At 42.9% G+C, this 6,660-nt stretch overlaps 1 pseudogene; it reads right to left on the bottom strand.

The window, feature by feature from the left end:
• Positions 1-1,151: 1,151 nt before the first annotated feature.
• Positions 1,152-3,280, bottom strand: LOC147970702 (uncharacterized; annotated as a pseudogene).
• Positions 3,281-6,660: the final 3,380 nt, after the last annotated feature.

Raw genomic sequence — 6,660 nt, 5'->3', positions numbered from 1 at the left:
GATTGAGTACGAGAGGAAGAAAAGGACAAGCCTTGGCCTCTTTATAAAGAGGGTGAATATCAAGCGTCCTCCTCGTGGCTGTTTGGGACTTGCCTAAAATCGAGGAGTCATACCAACATGCACGATTGGGTTACCCACGTCCGTATTGATGAGAATCCCATAATAAGGGGGACACGATCTCTGCTTTGACAAGACGTGTCAAGAAAACCGCCTCGCGATATGTGCAGTGCTGGTTGAGAAAAACGGTTAGAATAATGACCGGGCCATGGCATGATGTCATGTTGCTAAACATGTCAGCAGATTAGATTTGTCGAGATATTATTCTCTCTACGGTGGTACGGGGAACTTTTTTTGCAGAGCCGGACACTATCCTTGTGTTCAAAATCTTCTATTGAGTATTCGGAGGAAGAACCCGCCTTGCAATGCCAAGACAAATCTGCGCGCCGGACTCATCGTCATTGAAGCCTGGTTCAGGGGCTACTAAGGGAGTCCTGGATTAGGGGGTCTCCGGACAGCCAGACTATATCCTTTGGCCGGACTGTTGGACTATGAAGATACAAGATTGAAGACTTCGTCTCGTGTCCGGATGGGACTCTCCTTGGCGTGGAAGGCAAGCTTGGCAATACGGATATGTAGATCTCCTTCCTTGTAACCTACTCTGTGTAACCCTAGCCCCCTCCGGTGTCTATATAATCCGGAGGGTTTAGTCCGTAGGACAACAACAATCATACCATAGGCTAGCTTCTAGGGTTTAGCCTCTACGATCTCGTGGTAGATCAACTCTTGTAATACTCATATGATCAAGATCAATCAAGCAGGAAGTAGGGTATTACCTCAATGGAGAGGGCCCGAACCTGGGTAAACATCGTGTCCCCCGCCTCCTGTTACCATCTGCCTTAGACGCACAGTTCGGGACCCCCTACCCAAGATCCGCCGGTTTGACACCGACAGGTGGGAAGCTTGTTCTTAAATTTGTCGTAGACGAAGTTGTAAGCAGAAGCATGGTCTTTAGCTAGGAGGATTAATGGGTGCCCAAGATGTGTAGATCTACTATCAATGAGACGAACAGGGAAAATATGACTGATTTGTTGAGCTAAAGACTGGGACACATTAGCACTAAACAGAATAGAAGATTTACCCCAATTCGGAGTCTAGCCAGAATGCGAGCAGAAATGGTTGATGAGATTGGCCATTTGATTAGCTTCCTACATAGCATTACCACAAACTAATAAATCGTCAGCAAAAAGCATGGAGTGAATAGGTGGACAGTATGGACCAAGAGAGAAACAAGACAAGCGATTTTCGACCATAGCATCGTGGTGGCTCAAAGAAAGTTCATTAATAGCAAGAACAAAAAGATAAGGTGATAAATGACATCCTTGTATTATTCCTCTACTACTACGAAAGTTGGCGAAAGGCTGACCCTTGATAATCACTGAAAATTTAGGGGAAGAGGTGCAAGCGTAAATCAAATTTATGAAATGCCTATGAAGATTTTTGTGTGAAAGAGCAGAAACGATGAAGTTCCATTCAAGGCGATCAAAAGCCTTAGCCAAGTCAATTTTAAGCAAGAAAGCTTGTTGTTTCCAAGATTTAAGGGCAAAGGAGTGAGTAATTTCTTGAGCTAGAACGATGTTATTGGAAATGCGCCTACCCCCGATGAAGGCTTGTTGAGAAGGATCAATATAATCAGGAAGGTGAGGCTTGAGTCTATTGGCCAATGTTTTGGAAATGATCTTGTAAATGACATTACAAAGGCTTATTGGCCGATAATCGGAAGGGACTTGAGAGACCATTTTTTAGGAATACGAGCAATGTAAGTATCGCTCATATGTGAAGGCATTATACCTGTTTGGTAAAAATTTCTCACCATAGCAGTGACGTCATCGCCAATCCAGCACCAAGTGGCAATATAGAATTCAACATTGAACCCATCAGGCCCAGGAGATGCGTTTAGCTTCATGTCCTTGAGAGTGTTGAGAATTTCCTCCTTGTCTGGAATGCTATAAGTGTAGTCCTGGCAGTCAAGGGGAAGGCTGGTTGCAAGAAAAGGCCTGCCTACATTCACATTAGGAGAAGCAAATATATATCTAAAATAATTAACAAACGTATTAGCAATGGCCCGAGGTTTAAATGGATGTTGTCATTCTCATCTTTTATGGAGACAATAGTATTTCTTTTCCTTCTTTTAAGAACGACATGGTGAAAATGTTGGTTTTCCTATTGCCTTGGATGGCAAACTTTTTATTAGCTCTTTGTCTATAGAAATCAGTAAGCTTTGACATATTTTGTTCATACCTGACAATGAGAGATGATTCCATTTGATGGTCCTGCATATGAAGTGGTTGCATTTGAATTTTGCTGATCTGATCTTCTAGATTGGCAAGCTCCTGGTGAATAGGTTTCTTTTTTCTACACCAGACCTTTAATGCACCTACAAGATTGTTTGTACGAGCAGAAAAATTTCTATTGGTAGAAGAGATCCAAGCGTTCCTAACAAAAGACTGAAAATCCATCTCTTGCAACCACCAATTATCAAACTTGAAGCTTTGTTTAGGTTTTTTGTACTGTCCTTCAGTGGTGATAAGGATGGGAGCATGATCACTAAGGATAATAGGAAGATTAAGAACTTTAGTGAGGGGGTACTGAGAACACCAATCAGGATTAACTAAACCTCTATCCAGCATTTCATAAGTAGGTTTAGAAGAAAATCTCCTGTTAGTCCAAGTATAAGCAGGCCCCGAAAATCCCATATCAAAAAACCACAATTCTTAACCAAAGCACGAAAAGCATACATGCGACGATAATTCACATTAGCATTACTTTTATCCATATCATACAAAAGCTCATTAAGATCACCCATACATAACATTGGCTTTCCAGGATTATCATACATAAAATTTGAAATCTGATCCCACATCACATCAGTTTGTCTATGATAAGGATCACCATAGATGAAAACTAGACCAAAATCCCTACCTGTTGCTACATGAACTACGCTCGCTAAGATAATGTAGAAGGAAGCCGTATGCACATGAACTTGAAGATCATCATTCCACATCAGCCATAGGCCACCCGAGGAGCCCCTAGAAGGAACTACAATACTATCACACATGTCAAAACAATTAATAAGATCTCGTGATTTAACTTTGGAGGATCTGATTTCAGAAACAAAGTTACCTGAGCTTTAGTGGAATGAATGATCTTGGCGAGGTATGTCATTCTTTCATTTGCCGAGGTCTCGCCCCATCCCTTGGCAATTCCATGCGACGAGTCTCATGGCACTCGAGGCGTGTTAGGGCCTTGCGCTGCTGCCTAATCATAGTCCATAAACTCACCAACTTGATCCTCCGCAATGTCCATCATGTTGTACTGAGAGATGGAGATGGAGAGTGGAGCTTCGAGGTATCATAGGACCGTCCATCACTGTCCCCATGGCTCGAATATGAGCCCCTACACAAGACAACTCCAGGTGCTACCTTATGGGCACTAAGATGACTGGGCATGGTGGAATTACGAGCCTAGACTCGGCAATGCCCTTGAAAGTTGCATTGAAAACCTGAAAACCCAACTCCTAGAGGAATATCCCAGCGGCTACCTCGAGATTTAGATTTGCAACCCAGAATAGAAGCAGAGTGCCTTGCTCCAGAACTAGCTGCTATAACAGCAAGGCCACTTGAGACATCAGATGGAGCAACTGCTGATCCCACATCGTTGAGATGATTATCCAGAATAGGACTATCACAGTGCAGTAATGCGGGAGGGGAGAGAGACCCCCGTCTTTACTTTCCCCCATAGGATAAAAGCGCTTCTTTGTTGGTGGCGGAGGCGTACGTTGCTTAAAGCGACCCTCATGAGCACGCTGAATGGGATGGTCCAGCAAGGGACGAGCACTGCTCACCGGCACACTTTTTTTTATTAATTTTACTAACATTTTAAAAATATAAATTTTGTTCCTTAAATTTATGAAAATAACATCCACGTAAGTGTTTAAAAATGAAAAGCATTAGAAAATGTATGTGAAATTTTAAAAATATATTCATATAATGTAAAAAAATATATACATAATTAAAATATGTTTCATACTATTCAAAAAATGTATTCACATGTTTAAAAATGTATTGTGTCATTTAAAAAAATAATACAATGGAAAAAATGTTCTCATAGTATAAAAAAACGCTAAGTACCTGTCAAAAATGTACTTGCCGTTTTAAACAAATATCCATGCATTTTCGAAAAGTGGTCGTGCCATTTTAAAAAATGTGTATATAATGTTTAAAAATGACTGCTTAGGCTAAATAAAATGTTTCATGCCATTACAAAATGTTCAAGGTGTATTTTAAGAAATGTCTAACATGTATTGAAAAAATGTTCAACAAAGTATTTGAAAAATGTGCAACGTGTATCAAAAGAATATTCCACACATATATTAAAATGTACAATGTGTATTGAAAAAAGTAGACATGAGTTAGAAAAAAAGGAAAAAAACCAAATAAAACCTATGAAAAGATGCAGAAAAACCAAAGCCAGTGAAGAAACGAAGAAAAACCGATGAAAAGACGTAGAGAAAAAAGAAAAAGAAAAACTCGAGCTAGATGCGCTACAATAGTGGCCAGCCCCTTCCCTCATGCCGAGAGGCGAGACCGAGTTACATCTCACAATGGGTGAGGAAAAGCCCTGGGGAGGAGGGCACCCTCGGTGTGTGTGTGTGTGTGGGGGGGGGGGGGGGGGTGGCTTGCTTATCGTAGCACATCAGCACCTCAGCGAGCCATGTGGTGTGTCCCATTGCCCCGCCATGTGCTGCGCATTGGTGCCTCTCCATCTCGGACGATTTTTTTGTGTGCTTTTTGGGTTTATTTTTTGTTCTTATGAGGGTTTTCTTGTTTTTTTTTGTTTTTTGTTTTTGCTATTTTCTCGTCTCTTCTGTCTATTATTTTTGATTTTTGTCTGTCGGGAACATGGACCATAGTTGTGCTTCTACATGATGCATGAAAGCAAAATTATGCTTCCACAAAAAGTGAAGCACAACCTCGTGAAAAGCACGAATGTGCTTCCCCAAAACTGAAGCACGATTCAGAAAATTTTGAAGCACGGTTAGTACAGATTTGGAGCACATATTTTACCCAAAAAATAGTTCGTTCAAACCTACCAACATGGATCTTGTTTTCAAAATCTTGACGTGAGGAACGCAACTGTAAAAACAGTTCGTAACTTGAACCCACGTTTTGAGAGATAAATCATTTCGAAAAATCAAATCTACAAAAAATAAAAAATAAACCCATCCATTTCTCCCCGCATGTGGGGAGAGATCCCATCCCACCAACACTTCCTAATTGCAAGAAGTGGCACACATGTGGAATCAAGGTGGAGGTCACGTGCTCCAATGGGGAGGGGTGTGCACCGGTTTGCCATGGCCTATAACCGACGCTTGAAGCGCTAAATAGGTAATGCCTGGGCGCCACTCCTCCTAGGAGGATGTAGACGGTTGTTTGTTTGTTGCGCTGGCGGTGGGCTTCGCCCCTATATATCCCTGCCCAGCAAATAGTAGCCCTCTTTTTGTTATTTTTTAAATTCTGCCTTTTATGGTAGTCTTTTATCATGCCAATTAACATGATTTTTACACCATATCCTTTGGATTCTTTCCTGGTGCCTCAAAATACCTCTATAGACGAAATCCTGGTGAAAACAGATAAAAGAGCGCGAACAACGTAAAATTCTAACACAAAGGCGCAAAGGAAAAGGGTATGAAATGACCCACAAATTAGATTCATCGGAGCAACTCCAACGAACCGACCCAAACGGACGGCAATTTTGTCCGCCTTTTGTCCGTTTGGGCCGGCCAAACGCACACAGACGTCCGCTTCCGCATTTTGGTCGGCGTATGCGCTCAACGCTAGCCCGAACCATTTTGACGGCGCCGACAAAAAAGTAGTGCATGTATATTTAAAATAAAAACAACTTAATTAAACATTAAAGCCGGCCAGGAAGGCCGGCGAGAGTCCACGCGTCCACATTAACATTAAATAAAACTAAAAGCAAACTAAACTATGAGGCGGGCGCGCTGCCCTAGGCGTCATCGTCGTCCTCGGGGCCGATGAGCGTCAGCGCAGGGCCGGCCCAGGGGAACGCCGTGTTCTAGACGGCGGCGATGTCAGCCACGAGCAGCTGTGCCGCCGCGCGCAGTGCCGGCACAGTGGGCGGTCCGACCGCCTGTGCAGCCGCGGCCTAGCGCTACTCCTCCTCGAGGTCGCGCTCGAGTATCTCCTCGTACTCGCCACGATGGCGCTCCTCGGCTAGCCGTCGCTGGCGCCACATCTCCAAGTACGCCGCCTCCTGCGCCGGCGTCGCCTCCATCCAAACCGGTGGCGCAGAGACCCACTCGCGCACTACTCCCTGAAGGAAATATGCACGAGAGGCAATAATAAAGTTGTTATTTATATTTCCTTATATCATAATAATTGTTTATTATTCATGCTAGAATCGTAGTAACCGGAAACTTAGTACATGTGTGAATACATAGACAAAACAGAATGTCCCTAATATGCCTCTACTTGACTAGCTCGTTAATCAAAGATGGTTAAGTTTCCTGACCATAGACATGTGTTGTCAGTTGATGAATGGAATCACATCATTAGGAGAAGGATGTGATGGACAAGACCC

Source organism: Triticum urartu, chromosome 5A (assembly GCF_056163025.1).
Source record: "Triticum urartu cultivar PI428250 chromosome 5A, HENAU_Tu73, whole genome shotgun sequence".
Classification (NCBI taxonomy): domain Eukaryota; kingdom Viridiplantae; phylum Streptophyta; class Magnoliopsida; order Poales; family Poaceae; genus Triticum; species Triticum urartu.
The sequence above is the reverse complement of the archived record's forward strand: the minus strand, read 5'-3'. Positions and strand labels throughout refer to the sequence as shown.